The sequence below is a fragment of the Pinus tabuliformis genome, chromosome 3_1 (genome assembly GCF_031772625.1).
Source record: "Pinus tabuliformis cultivar Carrire ecotype Pingquan chromosome 3_1, CPIR1, whole genome shotgun sequence".
Lineage (NCBI taxonomy): Eukaryota > Viridiplantae > Streptophyta > Pinopsida > Pinales > Pinaceae > Pinus > Pinus tabuliformis.
This window is the reverse complement of record NC_142301.1, coordinates 54,988,625-55,016,471: the sequence shown is the minus strand read 5'-3', so window position 1 is coordinate 55,016,471 and position 27,847 is coordinate 54,988,625. Positions and strand designations below refer to the sequence as shown.

The following is a 27,847-nucleotide window of genomic DNA, read 5'->3' as shown; positions in this document are numbered from 1 at the left end:
ACACTGAAACAGTAAGAGAACACAGTAAGCAAACACATAAACACAACAAATTTAATAAGGAGTTCACCCAATCCTCCTGGGCTATGTCTCCTGGTCTAGCCTTTAGTGGTGGCCTTTCTATTGTGTCTTAAAAAGCAGAGTTTTACAACAGTGAGCTCAAATTGAGTCTCACTTAACAGATAATGATCAGTAGGACTATACTTGGATTCCCCAAGTCTCTAGAGTACACAGACTCCCCTTACTGAATCTCGACCTCAACTGGTCTCAGTGGTATGAGTCCAATTTGGTACTCAATACCTGACAGGTATACACAGAGGAGTTGCTTGAACCTCTCAAGCCTTCTCTGGAGTTCACAGACTCTCGGACTCTCTCTGTCTCTGTCTGCTCGATGTTGCCTTTGCTCTGCAGGTCAGCTCGGCTTCTCTGTTCTCTGCAATTTTTGCTTCTCTCTCTCTCTGCTCTCTTTTCCTGCTTCCCCCTGCTTTCTCTGTCTGTTCGTGGCTTAAAGCCAATCTGCTCCATGACTGTTCATTTCCGCTTCCCGACTCTCTGGATCTCCTGCCTCTATCCGCTTGAATTCCCCTGCTCTGCGTCATCATCATTGTGTAACGCTTCACAGAGAGGTGGTGTTGGGTCCCTATAATACTAGTGATTACCCCATTACTATTGTAGTTATACCCCTTATTAATATTGTTGTGCCCCTATTGCCCCCATATTGTTATTACTGTGCCCCATAGAATCCCTCTATTGTTATTTTTGTGGCTTTATATTATTATTGTTAGGTCGGCTAGGTTATATTGTGACTCCTTAGACTCCTATATATAGAAAGGAGGTTTTGTCATTTGTATCATCCAAGAATTGTTCATTTATGTAATGTAAAGGAGGTTGCCCCCTCGAAGAAGCTGAATTCTAAGGCGTTGATCTATCTTTTCTATCTTTTCTTGAGCTGGTTTCATAACATTTGGTATCAGAGCTTTGGATTCTAGGGTTTCGCTGCTCCAAACAGGTCATCGTGGCATTTTCCCTATAACTTTTTTTCTGCGACGTTTCAGAAGCTAAAATAAAACCCATTTGAGAAGACATCGCGCTGAATTTCAGGTCCAAACTTCAGAGCTTTTTGCGCTATATTTGCGGAGATATGATCTGAGGAAGTTGGTCTTCTTGCAGACTCCTGAATTACATTCCAAACAAGTGACCTGGGGAAAATCATCATAACTTTTTCCTTGAGCATTAGATTGAAATTTCGTAAGAAGGTGCAGAAAGAGGACAGACTGTAGTTTCTTGTATATATTTTTCAAAGCCAAAGGACGAAACAGTGACTCATGGCACGTCGTACAAGTTCGCTCTACTGAACTAGTCTATAATCAGGTCACTGTGGGAGATTTTGCATAACTCTTCCTTGGAGAATCCAAATTGGATCAGACTGGTGGCATTGGAAAGAGGACACAGAGGGCTACCACAGATTGCAATTTCAGAACTGGATGATCTGAAAGTACAGAGATATATCAGAGACAATATCGAGCTCCTACAAAGTGAAAAAAAGGTGTGTAAATTCTTTTAAATTTTTGCTTAAGAGTGGTTTGAAAATTTATTTTGAAGGAATTCAAAGGGCTAGTAGAGCATTATTATCGGTAACTAATGCCCCAAGGAAAGAAAATGCAAACACCTAGTAAGGAACCTGAAAGCTCTAGCATGACTAATGAAGAAGAAGAAGAAATGCTATATGATATCAAAATTACAAGAACAAGTGCAACAAGTGTCACTTGCACAAAAAGCAACAGAATCTAAGATGGATGGTTTAAGGAAAGATGTGGAAGCTAAGATGGATGGTTTAAAGAAAAGTGTAGAAGCTAAGATGGATTGTTTAAAGAAAGGCGTAGAAGCTAAGATGGATGGCATGGAAGCTAAGGTGAATGGCATGGACGCTAAAATTGATGGCATGGATGATAAGATGGAAGAATTGAAGATAAATATGAATAAGTTGCTACAAGAAATGGTCACTAATGGTGAAAGGGTACTAAAGGAAACTCATGATGAGAACAAAAGAAATGTTAATCATGATTCCATAGACTCTAATGTTGGATCGAAGACTCACCATATTCCAAAAATCGATATGAGGAAGTTTGATGGCAAGGATCCCGCCACATGGATATTACAGATGGAGCAATTCTTCGATCTCAATAATGTGCAAAACCCACAAAAGGTACGTATGGAAACTTTATATTTGGAACCAAATCAGTTTGTATGGTATCAATGGCTTTGCTCTCGTAAACAATTTATCACTTGGGCAATTTTTACAGAAGAATTGATAGCACATTATGAGGATACAAAAAGCAACACTTTTTTTAGCCAATTGATAAGTCTCAAACAAAAGGGTTCAATAATGGAGCACATTGAGGAGTTCCAAAAATTGAACATAAGGGTAAAAGATATTCCAGAGGAGCATAGGATTTATGTGTTCATAGGGTCTTTAAAGGATAATATCCAACATGATGTTCGCCTTTGGGAACCTGATTCATTAGAGAAGGCATTCAGGTTAGCAAGAAAAATGGAAACAAAATTATGGCAACCAGGAAGCATACCACTCATAGCTATAAAGACGGAAGTGTTGTTGCCACTAGTCTTTCGCAACCTATAAGGTTGACACCTCAACAATTGGAAGAAAAAAGAGCAAAAGGGCTTTGTTACAGTTGTGATAGCAAATACACTAAAGGCCATAAGTGTGCTGAGAAGAAATTATTCTACATAGATTGTGAAGAGGAAGAAGAAAAGGAGCAAGAAAGGTCAAAAGAAGAGGATATACTCCAGGAACAAAGCCTAGATGAAGAACAAATAAATCCGACCATATCTTGTAATGCATTGGCGGGAATTACCACTCCTCAAACCATCAAGATAGAAGGACAAATCAAGAAGAAAAAGGTAATAGTGTTGATTGATTCAAGAAGCACCCACAATTGTAAGGTAGCAAAAGAATTGAATTGCTTCCTATATCCAGCACCAGAGTGTCAAGTGATGATTGCAAATGGAGGAACAATAAATTGCTCTGGAAAGTGCCATAATATGAAGCTATCCATGGGAGAATATGTATTGACTAGCGCAATGCTTTCCATTCCAATGGGAGGTGCTGATGTTGTACTAGGAGTCCAATGGCTACAATCCTTGGGTACAATAGCTTTTAATTTTCAAGAACTTTTCATCAAATTTTCTACAGAAGGAAAGGAAGTTGAATTAAGGGGTATTGCAGGGAAACCAGGAAAGATAATCAGCTCTAATGGTATGACAAAGCTTCTAAAAAAGGAACAAAGAGGTGTAATTGCACAATTATGTTCGCTAGATGTTTCCACGTCGGAATCATCTATTTCTCCAAATCTCCAAAAAGTCCTCGACAATCATTCCAAGGTATTTGAGACTCCCAAAGGTCTCCCACCTATGCGTGATTATGATCTTGCTATTCATCTGATTCCAGGAAGTGTTCCTCCAAACATCAGGCCATACAGATATCCCTATGTCCAAAAGAGTGAAATTGAACGTATGGTTGCAGAAATGCTAGAGGCTGGTATAATTCAACCGAGTCAAAGTTCTTTCTCTGCTCCAGTAGTATTGGTGCACAAGAAGGATGGATCATGGCACATGTGTCCGGATTATAGGGAGCTCAACAAGCTCATTATTAAAGATAAGTTCCCCATTCCTGTCATTGATGAATTACTGGATGAATTGCATGGATCAATTTACTTCACCAAGTTGGATCTTCGTTCAGGATATCATCAAATCAGAATGAAGACTGAAGACATTCCGAAAACAACATTTAGAACTCATGAGGGTCATTATGAATTTTTGGTCATGCCTTTTGGCCTTACCAATGCACCTTCAACATTTCAAGGTTTGATGAATTCAATTTTCAAACCATTCCTTAGAAAATTTGTGTTAGTATTTTTTGATGATATACTAATCTACAGCAAGTCTTGGAAGGATCATGTTGAACATGTTGACAGGGTGCTACAACTATTGGAGGAGAAACAATTATATGTAAAAAGATCCAAATGTTTCTTTGGAGTCCAGGAGGTGGAATATCTGGGTCATCTTGTATCTCATGAAGGAGTTAACGTAGACCCTAGCAAAATTAAAGCCATTAAGGAATGGAAAATCCCCACATCCATAAAGCATCTACGAGGATTTCTCGGGTTGACAGGGTAGTATCGCAAGTTTGTTAAGAATTATGGGAGAATAGCAGCACCTCTAACAACATTATTGAAGAAAGATGCATTTTCATGGACTCCGGAAGCAACAAAGGCCTTTGAACATCTTAAAGAGGCAATGTGCCAAGCACCGGTCTTAGCTACACCAGACTTCACAAAAACCTTTATTGTGGAATGTGATGCTTCAGGAAATGGAATTGGTGTTGTTCTAATGCAAGATGAAAGACCCATTGCTTTTGAAAGTCGTCCAATCAAGGGAAAGTTTTTAAGCAAAGCTATTTATGAGAAGGAAATATTGGCAATATTCCATGCACTTAAGAAATGGTGACCCTACCTAATGGAAAGACACTTCAAGGTAAAAACAGATCATGATAGCCTTAAATACTTTTTAGAACAAAGATTATCCTCTGAAGAGCAACAAAAGTGGGTCACAAAGATGTTGTGTTATGACTTTGAAATCATCTACAAAAAAGGGAAGGAAAATGTGGTGGCAGATGCACTCTCAAGAAAGGATGAGGATGTGGAAGCATTGTTGTGCGCCATTTCTATTATCCAACCAGATTGGATAAACGAAGCAAGGGAGGAATGGAAGAATGACGAAGAAGTGTGGGCACTTATTCGAAAGTTACAGCAAGATTCCAGTACGTCTGATACATTTAGATAGCAAAATGATTCGTTATGGTACAAAGATCGCTTATACCTCTGTAAGAATTCCCAGCTAAAACAAAATATTCTTATGGAATTGCACACTTCTCCCTTAGGAGGGCACTCAGGATTTTTAAAAACTTACCATAGGGTTAAGAAGGAATTTTTTTGGGATGTCCTTAAATCAGATTGTCAAAAGTTTGTGGCGGAATGTTTGGTTTGCCAACATGTTGGCGGAATATCACAGCGAAAGAAGTTTTGATGTAGGTGATTGGGTATTCCTACGGCTACAACCATATAAACAAATGTCCCTCAAGCAAGCTAAGAAGGATAATAAATTATCACCAAAGTATTATGGTCCGTACAAGGTTTTGCAAAAGATTGGTACTATGGCATACAAATTGGAGCTTCCTGCAACTTCTCGATTGCACCCAGTTTTCCATGTTTCATGTTTAAATAAGGTTATAGGCGACAAGCTCCCAGTTCAAACAATATTGCGAGAACTTGATGAGGAAGGAAAACTTATATTGGAACCGGAAGCAGTCACAAAAACAAGAACTCGACAGCTACGAAATTGATCAATTTCGGAGTATCTTATCAAGTGGAAGAACTTATCTGCTGAAGATTCCACATGGGAGGATGAGAATTTTATACATAAGTATCCAGAACTACTCAAGCGTTCAGGACAACACTTTTTTGAAGGAGAGGGGCATGTTGGGTCCCTATAATACTAGTGATTACCCCATTCCTATTGTAGTTATACTCCTTATTAATATTGTTGTGCCCCTATTGCCCCCATATTGTTATTACTATGCCCCATAGAATCCCTCTATTGTTATTTTTGTGACTTTATATTATTATTGTTAGGTCGGCTGGGTTATATTGTGACTCAGACTCCTATATATAGAAAGGAGGTTTTGTCATTTGTATCATCCAAGAATTCTTCATTTATGTAATGTAAAGGAGGTTGCCCCTCGAAGAGGCTGAATTCTAAGGCGTTGATCTATCTTTTCTATCTTTTCTTGAGCTGGTTTCATAACAGGTGGCCACTTGTTTCTTCACGAACTGAGTGTCAGTTCTCTTTGAACGATCGTTATTTCCGTTGCTCCAAGATTGCCAGTGAAACTGATTCCTCTGTCAACTCATCGGTCATGCCGGACCTCAAATCTTGTATGACTCGGCCTATTTCCCCGTCGAATCCGGTCATCCATCGGATCAGTTCTCTGCCGTTGATCTAGAGCCTCCAGATCCTACAGTCTCCGTCCATATCGCGCGAGTAAGTAGCATGACCTTTACTCGCGCAATGTGAGTGGTTTTCTCTCTCATCCGCTGGATGCGTGTCACCCAGTGTATGGCATTGGGCGGGACTCGGTCGAACCCGCTTACCGCTTGAAGCCCTTCCGATATCCTGTCGGTTTTAGCGCAGGACCTGCCTTCTGACAGAATCAGCGATTTTCGTACGGTTTTATGCTTTTCCTCGTGACCGAGCACTTGGGGGCTTTCCTTCACTGAGGGGGACACCCTGCGAAACGCGATTAGCGGTTTAGCGCACGCTAATCGCATATCAAAAACTGCCTCTATTTTTGGATTTGACCTCCCATTTGTCAATTTGTGCCAGTGCGCGGTCACCATGGGCCAACGGTCTGCGCGCTTTGACCGAGGGTCCTCGTTGTTCCGTGCTGACCACAAATTGCCATTGTTCAGAGGTAATTTCTAATAAGCTTCAACATCCATAATACTTTGAAACTTCGGTATGAGTTTTATAGAGTTCAGGGAACTTTAAGAGTGTTTAAGGATCCAATTCGGATCACGACCTTCCCACTGAAAAAGCTTTTGGACCACCAAAAGTTGGTTTTCAAGCATCGACTAAGTGAGGGTATAGCTGTCTCACTTGTCCAATCTCCATCCATTTTGCACTGCTTGGCTTTGAACCCTTGAGTCCAATCCTGAGGTACTCAACATCTCCCCTGCGCGTCGTCCTCACCTTCCTGTCCAGAACTGTGTCTTCCTGCAATTCATTGAGATATTCAGGTAACAGATCATCAATAGAAGGCAATTGACTCTGCTCTTCGAGATCTTCAATTAATGAAGGTTCAAATAGTCTCAAGCTGTCTGCATTAACGACTGAGTAGATGTGCATGTAAGCTGGTAAATCAAGGCGAAAAGCATTCTCACCAATTTTCTCAAATATCTTGAAAGGTCCATAACTTATTGGCTTTAGCATTTTACCTTCACCTTGCATTCTGTCTTTGCTGATATACAGCCAGACTTGATCACCAACTTGGAAACTATGCTCCATCCGATGCTTGTCATGCCTTGCCTTGTATTTGGCTTAACTCTTTTCCAGTTGTTCCTGTACTGCCTAGTGAATCTCTTGGATTTGTTCAATGAATTTGGTTGCCTTGTCCACATCATTGTGTCCATCAACTGATATGTCTTTACCAAAGACAAAATCCAAGGGAGACCTTGGTGTGAAACCAAAACAGGTCTCAAAAGGAGATCTCTGTGTAGAAGAATGTTTTGCTTGGTTGTAAGCATGTTGCACATAGCACAAATGTTCATCCCAAAGTTTGGGATGCTTGTTGCAATAACCTCTGAGCAACTGGATCACTGTCCTGTTGACCACTTCTGTCTGGCCATCTGTTTGTGGATGAAAGGTTGTGCTTTTCTTCAGTTTGGTGTCCATCAGTTCCCACAAACTCGACCAGAACTTCCCAACAAATCAGGTGTCTCGATCAGATATAATGGAAGTGGGTAATCCAAAATGAACCCATACATGCTGAAAAAACAACTTTGCAATTTGTTCAGCTATAATCCATTTGTTACAAGGTATCAAAATACACATTTTGCTGAACCTATCCACAATAACATATAAATAGTCATGACCTTTCCTAGATTTAAGCAGCCCTCCAACAAAGTCCATGGAAACACTTTCCCTAGGATGAGAAGGAACTGGTAGTGGAGTGTACAAGCCTAGTTTTCTATTGTTGGGCTTACTTTTAGCACACATGGTACACCCTCTTACATATCTAGAAACTGTCTCATTCATTTTCGGCCAATAACAAAATCTTTACAGTTGTGCAACCGTTTTACTTACCCCAAAGTGACCTGATATTAGAGAAGTGTGTGCTTCTCGAATTATCTTTACTCTTTCAGTTTGTGGAATGCATAGCTTCCCACAATGATACAAGAGTTGGTCCTTAATGTGATAATCCAATTCTTCTACTCGTTTGCCTTGACTTAAAGTTGCATATACATCTTTAAAATCTATATCTTGAGCATATTGTTCAATGTAGCTCTCATGCAATACTGAGTTATGCTTAAGTATAGTAGATGCATTTATAATTGGTCTGGATAACATATCTGCAACTTTATTGTGTATGCCCTTTTTATATCTAATGACTAAATGAAACTGTTGTAGAAAACCCATCCATCTATAGTGTCTTGATTGCTGCAACTTAGTTTGGGAGTGTAGATATTGAAGTGTTTGATGATCAGTATGTATAACTATCTCTTTGCCCATTAAGTAATGTTTCCACTTTTTCACATTCTGTACTAATGCATACAATTCTTTATCATATGTGGGATAGTTAACTACTGCAGAATTAAATGTCTCGGAATGATAACATATGGGTTTACCGTGTTGTATCAACACTGATTCCATGGCATAGTCACTAGCATCCGTTGGATCTCAAATGGTCTTTGAAGATCAGGCAGTGCTAGTATTGGTGTTGTACTAATCTTTTCTTTCAAGGTGTCGAAGGCTTTCTACTGTTTGCCTCCCCATTGAAACACCTTGTTCAATCCTGTTAAAGCAGGTAAGGGAGCTACAATTAAGGAAAAGTTAGAAATGGACTTCCTCCAATATTGTGCTGCTCCTAAGAAGCTTCTAACTTCTGTAGCAGATTTGGGTTTAGGCCAGTTTACAATGACTGCCACCTTAGAGGGATCTATCTTCAACTCACCACCCCCTACTATATGTCCCAAATAATTCAAAGATGTTTTGCCGAATTCACATTTTGAGAGTTTAACATAAAGTTTTTCTCTTTTCAAAACATCTAGTGTCTGCTTAACACGTTTTAAATGTTCTTCCCATGTTTTGCTAAATATAAGAATGTCATCCAGATATACAATAACAAAATCATCAAGAAAAGGTCTGAGTACATCATTCATTATTCTCATGAAAGTAGCAGGAGCATTAGTTAAGCCAAAAGGCATAACCAGCCACTCATACAATCCCTGCTTTGTTTTGAAAGCAGTCTTCCATGCATCTTATTATGCAACTCTCACCTGATGATATCCACTACGCAAGTCTAACTTGGAAAAATAAACAACTTCCTTTAACTGATCTAATAGATCATCTATGTGAGGAAGGGGATAACGATTTTTTATTGTTATCTTATTCAGTGCTTGGTAATCAATGCACATTCTCCACGAGCCATCTTTCTTTTTCACCAAAACAATTGGAGACCCACATGGTGATGTGCTAGGTCTGATGAACCCCTTCTCGAGCAACTCTTGCACCTGCTTCTTGATTTCTAAATTCTCTAAAGCAGACAACCTGTACATTCCGATGTTAGGCAATGGAGCATCTTGCTGCAAATTAATATCATGCACTATTTCCTTTTTGGGTGGCAGACCTTTAGGTTCTTGAAACAAGATATCATATTCTGAAACAACTTTTTCTAAATCAGCTTGATGTTTAGCATCACAGCGCTCAAATACATTGGTTTTATCAAGTTTCTTTTCCTTTACAACCATCAGTAAAAATTGTTTGAATGAATTTACAATTCTTTTCATCTGCCTTGAGTTTATGAGAGTGTAATTATTCTTGAGCTTATGAGCTCTTACAATATATTCGATTCCATCTTTAACGAGGAGATACTTGTTCTCAACTCTATAGAAAATAGCTTTTCTATCATACAAGTAGGGACTTCCCAAAACAATTCCACATATATCCAAAGGAACTATATCTAACTCAACCTCATCTACAAATGCTGACCCAAAAGAAAACTTAAGTTTACATTGTCTAGTCACTTGTAGTTGTGCTTTATCACTTAACCAACCTAATGGGTATGGTTTCTTGTGAGGTGTAGTCAGTAATCCCAACTTCTTTACAATTGCTTCAGAAATTAAATTTACTTGTGAGCCATTATCAAACAAAGTATCAATCTTTTGATGCTTGAAAATAACTCGAATATGGAAAAGTTCATGTCTTTTTCTCTCATTTTCTTCATTATTAGTAGATTGTCCAGAATTACTAGTAGATACTTCAGAATTTTTACCTTTTATACCTGTGGCTGCAATGGTTGTTTCATCTCTTGAGTCCGACCCCAAATCTTTCTGAATAGTTGCAGCAGTCTTCTTCTTCTTGCCCTCGAACTTCTTAGGTCTCAGCTCCGGATGCAGAATCCAACAGTGCTCATCATCATGCCCATCCTTCTTACAGTGAGTGCATGAAGACTTGCTTTTCTGTGCAGTGTTGGCCTTCCTCTCTTTCCATTTCTGTTTTCTTTTCTCCTTATTCTTGCTTGCAATGGGCTTGGATGATCCTCCAACTTTTGGGTTCCCATTCTTTCCTCTAGCTTCTAGATGCGTAGCTTGAACAGATACCTCATCTATACTAGTGGGATTAAACATGAAGATAGTGTGCCTCATGTAGCTGTGTAGACCACCTATGTACTTCAACAGAGTCTCAGGTGAGTCTAATGAAATTCCTAGAATCAAAGCTCTTTTCCTAAATTCTTGGGTGTAACCTTGTACACTTTTCCCTTTCAATTGGCGAAGAGTTTGCCAGCTCATCATGGCTTGCTGCATGTAAGCTAGTGGATAGAACTGTTTTTTATTGCAGAAACAAATTCACTCCAGACAGAAAGAATCTTACCATGTTTCTTCATGTCAGCTTGTGTCCTGCCTTCCCACCTTAGTCACCAGGTTCGAGTTCGAGTTCGAGTTCGAGGACCATGAAATTCGAATAAAGTTCGGCAACTCAAATTTTGTCGATAAAATTCGACATAAAATTCGACATATAGAAATTCGAAAAAAAAAATGTATATTAAAGATAGATATATCATATGCATATGAGAAATGGTATGGAGTGAATTTTATCATGATTATCCTTATAATCAGACTATTAAATGCTTAATATCAAATTTTATATCAGAATAGATCAATTTTTCAATAGCTGCACTCACCAATTGTTAGCTCAAAACCAAATATCAGACCTTTATGACTGCTGCAACCACAGTTTGTTAGCCCACATACACATGCCAATAACAGATCAGCCTTATAGAGAAATAACTAGCAGAGCTAGGGAATGAAAATTTGGAGATTTGACCACAAAAAAGTGATGTTTAATGCTTGATACTTGGTGACCAACCCTTGAAGGTCTGTAAAAACGCCGAATTTCCCTTGAAAAACGCCGAATATGTTCGTTTTCCCTTGAAAAACGCCGAATTTCGAATTTAATGCTTCAAATTCGGCGTATCTGGTGACTAAGCTTCCCACCATACCAAGGCAGTGCCTCCGAGGTGTAGGCTGGCCAGCTGAATCTTACTCTTGTCTGAGTCGATACTCTGCACTCTGCAATAAACATCAATTTGTCTGATCCAATTATCCAGCTTCTCTGCATTCAACTCTCCATCATATATTGGTAAATCAAATTTAACATCTAATTTAATCAAAGATGTCTTCTTTTTATGTTCAGGGCTATTAGGAGGTGTGAGAAAGTTTTCTTCTTTCCCTTTGCCTTTTGAGTGGTCATGGAGGAGAGACTCTTCTTCTCCTTTATCTTGTTTGGAGCCTGATGAATCTTCATCTTTATGTTTCCTAAAGTCCCTATACATTTCCTCTACCATGGACCTCATGGCCAGGAAACTATCTATAAATTGGGGGTCTGGTCCCAAGGGACTTTCTTCTGACATTTTCTTCTGAGGATAGACTCTTCCAATTTCCGGGTTAGTTTCGACCAACTCTCCTTCTCCTAATTTAAGCTTTGATCTAGTTAGCATTCAACAACAAAATCCAACACAATCTTGTCTAACCTTCAAAACCTGGAGCTCTGATAACACTTGATCTGAAATCACCCGTAAATGACCTCAGAAAGATAATGAAGGTATTACAGACTCAAGTGTTGGGGGGTGTCTATGTTATTTTATGCAACGAATAGATAAGATTGCGAAATACACAGACACTAAAACAATAAGAGGATACAGTAAGCAAACACATAAACACAACAAATTTAATAAGAAGTTCACCCAATCCTCCTAGGCTACGTCTCCTGGTCCAGCCTTCAGTGGTGGCCTTTCTATTGTGTCTTAAAAAGCAGAGTTTTACAACAGTGAGCTCAAATTGAGTCTCACTTAACAGATAATGATGAGAAGGGCTATACTTGGATTCCCCAAGTCTCTAGAGTACACAAACTCCCCTTACTAAATCTCGACTTCAACTGGTCTCAGTGGTATGAGTCCAATTTGGTACTCAATACCTGATAGGTATACACAGAGGAGTTACTTGAACCTCTCAAGCCTTCTCTGGAGTTCACAGACCCTCGGACTCTCTCTATCTCTGTCTGCTCGATGCTGCCTTTGTTCTGCAGGTCAGCTTGGCTTCTCTGTTCTCTGCAATTTTGCTTCTCTCTCTCTCTGCTCTCTTTTCATGCTTCCCCCTGCTTTCTCTGTCTGTTCGTGGATTAAAGCCAATCTACTCCCTGACTGTTCGTTTCCACTTCCCGGCTCTGTGGATCTCCTGCCTCTGTCCGCTTGAATTCTCCTGCTCTGCGTCATCATCACTGTGTAACACTTCACAAAGAGGTGGCCACTTGTTTCTTCACGAACTGAGTGTCAGTTCTCTTTGAAGGGTCGTTATTTCCGTTGCTCCAAGATTGCCCGCGAAACTGATTCCTCTGCCAACTCATCAGTCATGCCGCACCTCAAATCTTATATGACTCGGCCTATTTCCCTGTCGAATCCGGTCATCCATCGGATCAGTTCTCCACTGTTGATCTGGAGCCTCCAGATCCTACAGTCTCCGTCCATATCGCGCGGGTAAGTAGCATGACCTTTACTTGCTTGATGCGAGCGGTTTTCTCTCTCATCTGCTGGACGTGTGTCACCCAGTGTATGGCATCGAGCGGGACTCGGTCAAACCCGCTTACCGCTTGAAACCCTTCCAATATCCTGTCGGTTTTAGCGCGGGACCCGCCTTCTAACGGAATCGGCGATTTCCGTACGGTTTTATGCTTTTCCTCGTGACCGAGCACTTGGGGGCTTTCCTTCACTGAGGGGGACGCCCTGTCGCGTATCAGAAACTACCTCTTTTTTGGATTTGACCTCCCGTTTGTCAATTTGTGCCAGTGCACGGTCACCATGGGCCAACGGTCCGTGCTGACCACAAATTGCCATTGTTCATAGGTAATTTCTAATAAGCTTTGACATCCATAATACTTTGAAACTTCGGTATGAGTTTTACAGAGTTCAGGGAACTTTAAGAGTGTTTAAGGGTCCAATTCAGATCACTCATGGACCCTGTAACCCACCAAAAGTGGGTACCCCTAGGAAAACTTTTCTCCTAATCATCTTCTTCCAGCCGGCAGCCCCTGACAGCCACATTGTAGCTGATGTGATGTGCCACTTTATCTCCGCCACCTGCATCAGTCATATGTTTCCTGCATCAGTCATATGTTTCCTGGCCCATTTGTCAAGAGCACATGTTAGAAGGTGGGATATCCGATCAAAAAGGTATGTTATTCATTGTGCAATTGGGTGCTTATGCTTGTTTTTCATTGCCACCAAAAGTGGGTACCCCCAGGAGAAACCTTCTCCTATTCATCTTCTTCCAACCAGCAGCTAGCAACCCCTGACAGCCACCCTGTAGCCGATGTGATGTGCCACTTTCTTACCACCTGCATCAGTTGTATGTTTTCTCACCCGTTTGTCAAGAGCATATGTTAGAAGGTGGGCCATCCAACCCAAAAGGTATGTTTTTCATTATGCAATCGAGTGCTTATGCTTGCTTCGCATTTGAGCATTTTAGGCATGGATTATTGGGTAACTTGGAAGAAGGAAGGGCTTTGATCGTGGTTTTGTTCCCTCACCTTAAATGGGGGTTTAATCTTCAATCATAGTCTCGTGGGATCTCCCCTATTGGCCTATGTCTTTAGGAAGAGCACTACTTGGGAAACCCCGATTTTGGTAGTGTGGTTCCATTTTGCCATTCCAAGGAAGGGCACTACTTGGGAAACCCCGATTTTGGTAGTGTGGTTCCATTTTGTCGTTCCTAGGAAGGGCACTACTTGGGAAACCCCGATTTTGGTAGTGTGGTTCTATTTTTCCATTCCATATTTTTCACTCCCCTGCACATTACAAGCCCTATTTCACCATTTCCTTCCTCTGGGTCCACAGGGCACCGACACACCCCCTCCCCTTGTCCACCTATCTAGGTCAGGCCTGGAAATGTTGCCCCGGAGGTTGATGCAGCTAAAAGAAAGTTAAAAGCATATCATAGCCACAAGCAAGAAACAGAAGAAAAAGAAAATCATAAAAAGCAAAAGATGGTCAAGACATTTAATATAGCACGTGGGCAAAAGCCAAACATGAGCTCTACCCTATATCATGGCCATGAGTATGTCAACCCGCAACCACTAATGTTAACTCCAAAATCACTTGAAACACCTGCAAAACAAAGTATTAGTCCAAACACCAATGCTTATGATCAAAATGAGACAAGGAGTGATAGATTAGGGCTAGAAGAGCGGCAGCGATGAGGGTAAGAGGGCTTAATGAGGGCTCAACCTACGCTTCAAGGCCTATGGTAGCAAGGAGGAGAGGCCTATAGGCCTAGGGCAAGGCAGAGAGAGGCCCTTAGGGCCTGTGGCATATCAAAATGAGGTGGATAGGGGTTGTCGTAAAGGGTAGAAGGCCTCTATAGGCTTGTGGTGGCTAGGACGAGGCCCAATTAGGGCTACTGAGAGGGTGGAAGAGGCCTTAATGGCCTACGACACTCAGAAACAATCCTTCTAGAGGTTGTCGCACAGGAGATAAGCCCCCTTAGGGCTCACTGTAGGGGAGAAAAGGAGCTCGGTTAGGCCTTGGAGGCTTAAGTTTCGGAGCCCTGCAAACACAAATAGAGTTAGGAAAACAACAAAAAATTACCACAAAAAATCTCAAAATTTACCTTATAGGGCCTACGGCCTCTCTTCTTGGCTGAGCGTTGAGGTTCTAGGGCCTTGGGAGGCTAGATCTAGGCCTCTAGGGCTTGAATCAGCCCTTCTCAATTGAGCAACTTGGACAAATGAGTTAGACGACCCCTCTTGGAGGTGAGAAACCTTTGAAACCCTAGCCATAGGGCTAGTTCCTCCAACCAAATTTGAATTTCCTTGGAGCAGTTGAGAATTCACTTGTACAAATGAAGAGAGAAAAATTCCCAAAACCCCAATATATACAAAAATAAAAAATAAAACCCTAAAACACAAAATTATTTACAAAACCTCACAAATAAACAAGGGTTAGATTTATTTACAAATAAACACAATATTTACAAAATTTAAATATTTTCTCTCATTAGCCAATTAACTCTTTATAGTGAAAAATAAATAAAATTTTGACATTTTAGAGTAGATGATAAGGATGAATAATTCTGAAAAATTAGTGGCCAAAACCTCCTGCAAAATCATTCGTCAAAATGAAATCCCAGAGCTCAAACAAGGTCGATCCTTGCCACAGCCTATGAACTTGGAGTCCAAGGGCTAGTGTACCTGTAGATCTCTATTTAATCTTGAGAATAATTGTTAGATCATGGGGTGAATCAAGTCACCTAAGGCAAGATAATTGTACCAATAGAATGTTCTTATCACCGGCAACCAAAATCGCAATTATAAATTTAGCACAATATAGAGCATGAAAGAACAAAATACTAACACATACCACAGTTCAGCAAATAGAAGAACATCGTCAACTAAAACCCCAAAATCTTTCTATTATGCGAAAAATAATTCCAACAAAGCAAAGCTCAGTACATCAGTTGAAAATTACTTCATCCAAAGACAAAAAATAAGATTTTGATACCTTCCTTATATAGAGAAAACCCCGCAAGTGGAAAATAACGGCTAGTTGGCTTGATCCTCATCAAAATAATCTTATCCGTTGAAAATAACTTGATTTTCTTTTAATCTCCACCTTTGATTTTATATTTTTTGAGGAAAAATTCGAATTTCTCTGGAAAACCATTTTTTATTAATCCAAAAATTATTATTTTCAACTAATATCCTCAAATTTTTGCCTTTGACTTAATCACAAAGGTCCAAGTGGTCAAATTTTCTTAAAATATCCATTTTTCCCTTTGTGTAGGACCTCCAAAAATTAATTTCTTTTGACACACGATTTTTTATTATTTTCCACTTGGAGAGAATTTAATTCTTCTCTAATTATTTTTTACTCAAAATTAATTAATTTCTGGAGGGGATTAATTATTTGTCCACCCTCAAATATTTTAGTCATGGTATCTAAGTATGAGTAACCATGCACTAAAATATTTTTTACATCAAATTATTACAATATCAACCCTTAGAAGGGGAAAATACATTTAGACATAGACCCTCAAGACATTACCCAATTCTACAACACAATACGATCTAGTATGAAACCAATTGTGTTTATAATAAAATAATTTGGCCATGCATTACCCAATTCTACAACACAATACGATCTAGTATGAAACCAATTGTGTTTACAATAAAATAATTTGGCCATGGTATCTAACTATGAGTACCCATGCACTAAAATTACTCCTCAAACATAGACTCGATAAACACTAGGACTCACCTAAGACATTGCCAATGAATTCCACCCTAGCTTTGGGAAAATATTTGGAAAAAAAACTTTATCGATTATCCGTGTTTACTAACACACATAATTCGGGGAGGTTAAAAAACTTCCTAGGATGAAATCCTTTGACAAAAATCATAGGCTTACCTAGGTGCAATTACATGATTCAATGGTCATACTAGCATCATTTACAATAAACTTTTTAAAAATTGGGTTTACAAAGATATAACTGGAAGACGAATGATGACATTGACTTAAAAAAAATTGATCTACTGCTTTGTACTCTGCTTCTTGGATTGTTGACAAAGTGTGGTCAACATGAGCTACACCTCATCTTCCCTAGTAGACCTGAGTGGCCTAATTGCTCACATGCTATTGGGAATAACACTATTATGTTGATTCTCAGTAGCTCTTGTGCCCAACACACCAATGAGAGAGCATTGTCTCCATACAATGCCCCATCTGGTGGCCTGTCGATGCAACCTCCTTCTACAGGCTCCCGCTAGAGTATGTTGATCATCCTGCGATCCCATGCACAGTCAACATGCCAAAACATCTCATGAGGTCTGTCTGCTCCCCTATCAATCCATCCTGTCAGTAGTGTTGTCCCGGACTCTAATGGAGATTTGAAATTGTGTGTGCGCCCAACCACCAGATCCATCACGCAGCTACTACCATCCCCTATCGTCTCCATGATGTGATGGAAAATCCCACCCTAAACCCAACAATAGTTTGTCCCCTGAGCTCCTCTGATAACCCACAGCCTTTGTTGAACTGCGGCCATGGATGTATCCAACCACCTAGCTCACTCCATCGGGTACCATCTCAGTACCTCTTGTTACTCTTGCCGCCTACACCTACCTACAAGTTAGTGAGAAAAAGCTTTCAACCCCACAAGGTGTGGTTGGTGGCAGGGAACTAAGAGAAGGGGTTGTCACACTAATCCCGACTCTCTCTGTTTGAGCTATCTCCTAGGTTAGCTGGGGGGGGTCCCTAATGAAAACTTAAGTTAAAAGCGATATGAGCTTCTAGAAGGAAAGTTAATTTGGATTACTTGTCAAAAAACATTTGTGTCCAAGAATTAAGCAAGCATATAAATGCGCAAATTTCAATGATATATTCAAAGTATAGACCAGTGCATTCAAGTAAATAACAATAGCTTGCTCAAAAATGAAATCAAGATACAATGATAGACAATTCAAATGTTAGACCAGAATAAGCATATGAACACCAATTGCAACTATAAAGGAAATAGTACTTTGGAAGAAAATGCCCCAGATAACAAGATACATCAATTACTCATGAGCATAATGATCATCAAAGCAATAACATGAAATAGAACTACACCAATGATCAATATTCTAAGTACAAGAAAATTAAATTGTTGCAAAAGTAAAGGACTCACAATACTTGCATCATAAATGCTTCTTGAAATGAAAAGAATGATATTTGCAAATGAAACTCAAAACACATCAAGATAGCAAAATGGGAAATTGCAAGTAAAGTAAAATGATGATGTATTAGCATGAGATGCATTTATACTAAATTTGGATGCAATTATTCTTGGTTATTTTTAATCTAAAATGCCTACGCTAAGTGAGAAGTCTTCCTCTTGAGCTCTTACCAAAGGGTAAAAATTGGGGTGACTATAAGAAAGAGGGGGTGAGGGCACAGAGGTGTCATTAACGATACCTGTCCCCTGAGTCTTACGAGCCAGCGTGTGCCTTCATTCCCACAAGGGGACAAGCCATCTTCATAACTGCAGGGTCACAACGCCTTTACCTTACTTCGTACCAAATGGAAGAACTTTCGAAGAAATCATTTTTTCCTGTACTTTCTATCAACCAAGCTTATGCTTGTAGGTTAATTTTAGTGAGGCTTGGGCCCTTCTTATACTAAAATGCCTAGATGAAGTGCAAGTTGTGTTAATTCCCCAAATTAAAGCGATGCTACATGTGAATGCTTCAATGAGATTGCTTTGCAATGCTTGAAAATGGAAGTGTTCAACATAAGTTGCAATTATAACTTCAATTGGAGGAACAAAATTAGCTTACAAATGTTGCGTGTGTCTCATCAATGAATTAAAATGATACAAGTAATTTGCTTGAACGTAAAATTTGTTTCAAAAAGACAATGACAATAAATTGCTCCAATATTCAAGATAACAATGTAGCATAAAAATGAAGCATGTATTCAAGTGCTCATGAAACAATTTACCAAGGTAAATGGAAATAAATCAAAGTTTGTTAAGAATATAAAATGTTTGCATGTGAAGGATGAATTGCCCAAGGTAAAGTGTAAGCTTGTGGCTCCAAGCAATAATGAGATAGAGAATGCAAAGCTCAAATGAAATTGTAACAAACTTTAACTTAAAAATGAAATGTAATAGTGAGGTTGTGTTAATTTTCAATTAAAGCATGCATGTAAGTGAATGAAGTGTGAAAATTTAAACCAAGCAAATGTCAATCCACCCAAGAGAAGCCTACCTCTAAATGGGGAGATAGGATACCATGGGAGAAATCCCAAGCTCCCACAAGCAAATTAGATATTTTATTAATATTACAATGAGAAGAGGGCCCTTCAAAGTCCTCAACTAAACTTCAAGGAGAGTCTTCACAATAATTGCTTGAAACTTGGACACTAGACCTCCTTTCTTGAGAAAGTAATGACAAGATTTCACAAAAACTTATGCAAGGGAAACAACGTGAAAGCTTCCTCCAAATGCCCATGCCTTAGAGAGGAAAATGGGCAGCCCTCCTGTGAACTCGACTTGGCCAAAATAAGCCTCAAAAGGGCTCACGGCATCCTTGGAAATCAAACCCCCAACACTTGCCAAAGGTCCTGCAAACACTTGTTAGATGTTGCGGAGGTTGCTCTTCAAAATCTGCCACACAAGAGTTAGCAAACAATCCATGCAAAATAAGTTAAGTATTAGTGGAAAAATCAACAAGATAAAATGTATATGTACAATTATAATTCACAAAAGGCTAAGCTAAATAGTGAGAGTAAACTCTTGTTCTTTGCTTAGCCATCTTTCAAAAACCCCTGCAAAACAGTTTGTAAGATAAGACTATGAAGGCTCAAAGAACAAATGAGATCTCCTTTAAGAATGTATCAAGAGCGGGTTGGTCTCTCCAAAGACTTCCCCTCATGGTTGATTTTGTGATCCCAACAAGATGTTCCCTCTACAAAACTTTAATCAATAATTAGTTCCATATAGATTTAGCAACAAATAATGATAAGAAACTCTAGAGATTTATTTAAAACCAACTAGAGCATTCTATAATTAGAGCATACTTCTAAATCAAATGTCGATGCAAGATAACTCTACATTAACAAATCTACAAGAGCATATGGAAACAAATTAGATCAAAGCATGAGTAAAAAGAATTATACCAATGATCAACAATTCATCACACTCCCAGAGGAGGAATACCTCATGAATGAAACCCCAAAGTCTTTATTGATATTTTTGAAAGTGTACAAGGCATCAGCGCTTCCACACGCACAATAGCTAGTAACAATATTTTCTAAATGAGAGCTCAAGAATCTATTATATACAACTATGGGAGCCAATCCCAATAAAATGTGTAATGACAAGTGTAGCAACGGTGAAGATCCCAATATAGAAGAGAAATGGCAAGTGGCATGTTGATGATGATCCAAAGGAAATTCGAATTTGATAAGTGGAGCTCCAATGCCAAGTGTGTAAGTTGATTTCTAAGATGTGGCCACGTTTTTCTTAAGGCTAGACAACATACTCATGTGCCAAATTCAAATTTCCTTTGATGGCTGCCATGTGTGGAGTGTGAGAGCTGAACATGGAGCACATTCCCCTTCATTTCTCACCAAATCCATCAAGGGAATGACACCTCTACTCAAACTATTGTTTGTACCCTGTTCTGGACTGCATTTAGTTGTGCGTTGAGCTACTTGTAGCTGTGTAGATGTTGAAAGTTACAACTGCGTACAAGTGTGAATATTTGTTGGAGTAAGTGGAGACCACACTCCACGATTTTCTCAATTAAATTTCCCCTCATATCCTTCATGCAATAGGCTGATTTTTCCGTGTTGATTCGTAATGTGCGTATTTTCCTTTGACTGCGTAGAACCTTCTTTCAACATGTGCGTATTGAACTGCGACAAGTGGGAGACAAACTCCCTTTAAACTCTACTCGTTACCTTAGTTAAATGCCACCGAGAATGTGCTAATTGACTATTGTTGCGTATAGGCTTGATGGTTGTCCCACCGTTTGCATGTATGTTGTAGACTAGGCCTGCGTGGATCTCTTTTATGGCATGTACTTATTTGCTTTTGGCTATACGTAGATTATGGAGAGTGAGTGGGGTCCATTCCCCACTCATTTTATTAGAATCTGAACATTAATCTCCAACAGCGATTAAATCAATAACTTAACTTTTCACCGTATAAAATATTTCAACATGGCCTCTTTAACTCATCGTGGAACCTTTTGACTTCCTTTGACTTGCTTATTTGGCATTTAGAATTTGAGTTGTGCTTCATGTGACTCCACATGGCTGCCACATCACCTTTGACTTCCCTTCAATTTGCCTTGCCACTTGTTTGACTTTATTTGACTTTGGAAAAAAAATTAAAAATTCCAATTATTGAACTTTTTTTTATTTTTTCCTCATTTTTGCTACTATTATTAGGAAAATCGGCTTTTGAGGGACTATAAGTCGTTTTTTGACCCCCAAAGTGGGTCCTAGAATAATGTTGGGTCTCTGAGGATGAATTTCGAGTAATCACACACCCCAGACATTTCCTAAGGCCACTTATTTACATCATTACATAGAAAATAATTAAAAAATCTCGTTTTGCAGGAAATTTTTAATTATTAAAAAATCCTACTTATACCTAGCCAAATTGCATGAATTTGTTGTGTGATCTAGTATAGTAATATACATCAAATCTAGACACTAAGATGTGTTAGGGGTTCAACTGTCAAACCGTCACCCCGGCTTTGGGGTAAAAAATGAGTGAAAAAACCCAAAAATTATTTGCCTCTGAAAAAGAAGGGATAATTAACCAGATAAAAAAAACACTCCAAGGTGTACTCGTTTTTTGATCGAGTCCCAACATCCTAGGCCTGTTACAGACTCAAAAACTCATCATTACTAGTATCACTTATTACAATTCCCCGCAGGATGTGGAATCTGGGTACAAGAAAGATGATGAGAAGATAGAAGTAGAGTTAAAAAACTCTGTTGACTGATGATATTTGATGGTACAAGTGTCCTTTGGATCATCCTTGGGCATGCAGTCTTTCATTTAATCATTAGGTGTCACCCCAGTGGTCAACACCTCTCACCATCCAATCCCAAAGGAGGGATCGAATGCACAATCTCCTATGTATAGAACAAGCCTTCCATAACGATGTTGTGCCATACTCGACTCATGTCGCTCAATCCTGTTGACCTGGTTATATCCTATGGCCTATCTAGATAACTCCACCTCTCTCTATCCAATGCCCAGAGGTGAGGTAATAATGTTGAAAGTCTTGTTAATGTGCCTCTGAAGTGAATTGTGTTGAAGTCCCAACATGTGCTCTCTTCGTTGCCCCTTATCAATGGCTAGACCAAAAGACGATTGTGCATCTTCCTCCATCAGGGGCTCAACATGAGCATCCAACTGCTCCTCCATAGATTGTTGATCAGTGGTTGTCATTGATGTCAACCCAAGCAGCACCAGGGGCTATCCCGATCTTGCAAGGGCATTTTGACTTGACAACTCACATTATTCTGCGTCAAAGATCTTCTCGATGGATTCTACTCGTCGAGATGTTTCCGTTGATATATCGTATGCCTCCCAGTTCTTCACGGTTTGAGAGTTGTTTGTGTTTGAAGTTAGTAACCCCCGTTAGTGGGCTAAAACAGTATGGGGTTGTGGCATGGCACTCATAATTGGTTGTGGTCATTGAATAGTCAATAAGTAATAATATTTTTTTTGCTCCTAAATCCCTCCAACGTTCACTTGTTGAGAACCCTCTCAACTCAAGACATTCATATAAATAATGACACTCATATTCTCCTCTTGTAGGGATTTTGTGGCTTCAAACAAGTCATCGTGGCATTTTCGCTATAACTTTTTTCTGCGAAACTTCAGACGCTGAAATTAAAATCCATTTGAGCCGAAATCTTGATAAACCTCGTGACCAAATTTCAGATCTTGGTTCGCTATATTTTCGGAGATATGATCTAAGGAAGTTAGGGTTTTTGCAGGCTCCTGAATTCCATGTCAAACAGGTGACGTTGGGAAAATCGTCATAACTTTCTCTCTAAGCATTGGATTCAAATTTCATAAATAGTCATAGAAAGAGGACGGACTGTAGTTTGTTGAGTAGCATTTTCAGGGCCAAAGGTCGCAACAGTGACACGTGGCACTTCATACAAGTTCACTCTACTGAACCAGGCTATAATCAGGTCATCGTGGGAGATTGGGCATAACTCTTTCTTGAAGAATCCAATCTTGATCAGACCTGTGGGGTTGCAAAGAGGACTCAGAGGGCTACCATAGGACAAAATTTCAGACCCTGGAGATCCAAAATTACATAGATACAATAGATTCAATATCGATCTCCTAGAAGGCAAGAAAAAGCATGCATTCAAGGATCACTACAGTAAGGACCACACATCAACAATCAAGGGTAAGTCTCCTACAGCAAGGTATGTATGATTAAGTGTTTACATTTGAATTTTTAGTATCATCTCTGACATATGTTTTTGCAGGACAACGTAAGTATATACAGGGTCTCGGTTATATCTCTATGTCTCTATATGTCACAGTTAGTTTTGATACCACATTTCAGATGTCCTATTCTTGATACTACACATTTGATGCTACACCAAGTCTGCTAAATCTATATGATGTTGTAAGTTCATGTTACTTGTCTTGTCATAGTTGATAGAATGGTCTTTGTTGTTGTACTTAGAACTTGGTTCATCACAAGTCTAGGGTCTGTCATCAGTTTCTATTGTATATATCTTTAGGTCAGTTTTGGATATAGTCTTGCATAGAGTCCAGGCCTATATCAAGAGTGGGAGGTTTTTTCTACTGCTGCAACAAGTCAACAACAAAAGTGACAAGCACACTTCAGGTACGCATTGTAATTTTAATTTGTATATATTCATTATTATGCACTTACATGTGTTTTGCAAGCAAAGGTAAGTTGAAGGGTATTTGTTTTGTTTTGGGATTGGTTTCGCCAGGCAAATTTTGGCATGTAAGTAGAAGAAGATTCAAGTACAACTTCAATCAAGAATTCAAGAGCTGAAGTATCAAATCAAAGGAGGCATTGCAGCGAGAAATCCTTTGAAGACATGACAACCATCTACATATTGTGAAGAAGTGTCAAGGCCAAGAGTCATCATTGTAAAGTTGTAAAGGAGTCATTTGTAAAAGTGTCACATTGGAAGAGTCATTATTGTAAAAGAGTCAATCTGCCTACAGTCGAAAAGGCATTATTAGGAGGTATAGGCATCTTTGTTGGGATGATGTCATGGTTGAGTTGCAGGTTATAGTGTGATTGGATGTTCGGTCAAAATCACTGTAAATCATATTGTATCGTTGATCATTGTCCATGGTAGGGGAATCCACACTCTTATCTCATTTCAGTCATTATAGGGTGGCAGGGAGGTGCTAGGCTGGTGCATGAAGTCACCTACAAGTTGGAGCTTGTGAACACTTCAAGGTGATAGGTTGGTCTAGGATGTTGGGGTATCCATTCAGTTGACTATTGAAGAAACCAGGGCGTTGGGGTGTCCTTCTAGTGGGAGCTGGAGAAGAATGCTTTTCTAGAATTCTAGGAAGTTGTTGCTTTCATTTCAGTTGGGGTTGAAGATTAAAGAATTTATTAGAAAATTGTTCGGTGGTTTTTGACCCGGAGGGGGTTTTCCACCTAAAATTTTTGTGCCTACTGTGTTCTTTTATTTACTGTTATTACTACATAAACATTAATAATAATTGAGGATTAACCAATGCTCTAAAAATATTTAAAAGTGCTAATTGCTAAGGAATATTGATTCACCCCCCCAGTGTTTCCAACAATTGGTATCAGAGCTTGGTTCCTTCAATAGCAGTCTAACAACTAGAAGGAGATCATGGAGTATACTAAGAATAGAGTTCCTTTGTTCAATGGAAATAACTATGCACTTTGGAGTGGAAGAATGCAAGTTCATTTGCTGGCACAAGGATACGAAGTATGGGAAATCGTTGACAAAGGCTTCACACTGACCCAGGATGAACAAGGTAAGAAAAATATGGTATATGATGCAAAGGCTAAAGATCTTATTATCAGTGAGCTTATCGAATTTGTTTATCTTAAGGTATTGAGTTGCAAAACTGCTAAAGAGGTATGGGGAAAGCTTGAAAATATATATGTAGGTGACTCAAAGGTGAAAGAAGCAAAGCTTCAAATTTTCAGGGCAAAATTTGAGCAACTCAAAATGAGGGAAGATGAAGATATTGCTGCATACTTTCAGTGTGTTGATGAAACAACAAATACATTGGAAGGTTTGGGAGAACCTGTTGAAACGAAAATTGTTGTCTAAAAGATCCTCAAAACCTTGCCAGCAAGATTTAACCCTAAGGTATCTGTTTTGAAAGATAGATCGAATCTAACCAATCTCATCATAGATGAATTGCATAGAATTCTTACGGCATATGAAATGAGGATTGAAGAAGAGGATAGCACATTTCACTTAGAAACATCATTTGCCACATCCAAAAAGAATATTAAGGACAAGTGGACTCTGAAAGCAAAAACTTGCAATTGTAAGGATGAGGAATAGGAAGAAGATGAAGAAGAATTCTCAGATAAAGAGTTTGCCTATTTCACGCGGAAAATGAGAACTGGTACGGGAAAATTCAAAGGTAAACTTCCATTAATATGTTTTGATTGTGGTGAGGTTGGGCATTTTGCAGCCAAATGCCCTCACAAAAATGAGGTTGTTACGAAAGGAGAGAAAAGTCCTAGGAAGTTCAACAAGCAAGGCAAGAAGCAATGGTTTAAGAAAAATTTCTTCTCCAAAGAAGATAGTTCCTCATCCGAAGAAGACAGTGATAACGAAGAAGAATTCAACAAAAGAGTATTGTTTATGGCCAAGCACAATAAGCAAGAGGCACCTGACGAAGAAGGAGACGAAGAAGAAGAAATGACTGAGGTTGAATTTCAAAATGAAGTGATCAGGGTTATCAAAGAGCTCAAGGCCGAGAAGAAGCACGTCAACACTCTTGAAGACGAATTAAAGATAGAAAGGGAACAGGTCCTAAATCTTAAAATCAAGGTTGAAGAATACAAACGAATTGAAGAATCGCTCAGGAAAGAATTAAAGGAAAGCAACAAGGAAAGAGAAGAATTGGAAGCTGAAATCGTTTCTTTACGAAAGGAAGTAAAAAATGGAAAAACTCTTCAAAACTACGCCAACAACTCAAAGACTTTGGACGAACTCATCAGCAACCAGCGATCATGCAGCGACAAGACTGGTCTTGGTTACAAATAAAAAACTGAAAAGGAGTCAATTCCTTCTATGACAACTAAAGAAGATGGATATGCAAAATCTACCAAGCAGGTAGATCTCCCAGCTAGATCGAGAGATCAAGACTCACAGGAAGAACCTTGGAAGACAATTCCTCGAAGAAGATTTCCTCCCAGGTATCAACCTATCTTTTATGGTCATTGTTATTCATGTGGAAGGTTTGGACATAGAGCTGCAGAATGTCGCATGTATGTTTGGAATGAATATAATTCCAGGAGATCTCTCAGAAATGGATATTCCATAACTTAGCAGAATATCAATAGATTTGATCATTTGAGAGATGATGTCGAATGTTACAAATGTAACAATTTTGGACACTTGGCCAAAGATTGCAGACTTGGAAGTTCTTTAAAGGAATTCTCACAAAATCAGAATGAACAAGTATGGAAAAGGAAGACTGAAAGGTGTGCTCTCGCTCTTAAAGCTCAAAGCAACAGAAACGTATGGTATGTTGACAGTGGTTGCTCAACGCATATGACTGGAGATAGAAATAAGTTCATATCCTTGAAAGAAAAGAAGGATGGAACAATGTCTTTTGGAAATGACGGGTCTTCAAACGTCATAGGAGTAGGTACGGTCACTCTTGGAAGCAAGGATGCATTAGCAAAGGATGTGTTGCTGGTTGAAAATATGAATCACAATTTGCTCAGTGTTGGACAGATGTGCGATCAAGGACACACGATGTTATTCAACTCGAAGAAATGTGAAATCAGGAAAGGCAAGTTTGGTAAAATTGTGGCTACAGCAAGCAGAGCTCCAAACGACATATATATTTTGGATGAGACACCTAAAGGGTGTTTCTTAGCAAAAGAAGATGAGAGTTGGTTATGGCACAAACGAATGGGACATATAAATTTCGACAATTTGGTTAAGATCAGCAAAAAGGAGGCAGTTAGAGAAATGCCGAAAATCTCAAAACCTACCAATACGATATGTGAATCTTGTCGGCATGGCAAACAAACAAAAGTCGAGTTCAAGACAAAGGAACATTTTGCGTCACGTCCATTGGAATTAATACATACTGATCTATGTGGTCCTATGAGAACAAAATGTTTAGACGGTGAATTATACTTTATGTTAATGATAGATGATTACACCAGAATGACAACCGTCAGTTTCCTAAAGAAAAAGTCTGAGGCATTCGAATATTTCAAAATCTACAAGGAATTGGTCGAAAATGAAACAGATTTGAAGATCAAATGTCTAAGATCAGATAATGGTGGAGAATTCACATCCAAAGCATTTCAGCAATATTGTGACGAACATGGAATAAAAAGGCAATTCTCAATAGCCAGAACACCACAGCAAAATGGAGTGGTTGAAAGAAAAAACAGAACCGTACAGGAAATGGCTAGAACCATGTTAAAAGACTCAAACTTAGACGATAAATTATGGGTTCAAGCAAATTGATACTGTCGTATTCATTATAAACAGAGGCCTGCTCAGGAACAATTGTAACATGACTCCGTACAAATTATGGAAAGGAAGACTAGCTAACGTCAAATACTTCAAAATATTTGGAAGTAAATGCTACATCAAAAGAGAAGACCAAAAATTGGGCAAGTTCGATTCCCGTGTTGACGAAGGTATTTTCATTGGTTATTCACACAAAAGAAAGGCTTATAG

General features: G+C 39.1%; 1 protein-coding gene across 2 annotated transcripts in view; it reads right to left on the bottom strand.

Annotated features, from left to right (window-relative positions):
* LOC149185742 (uncharacterized) overlaps nucleotides 1-27,847 on the bottom strand; it is a 552,948-nt gene that overhangs the window by 391,349 nt on the left and 133,752 nt on the right. The gene's annotated exons all lie outside the window — the stretch shown is intronic.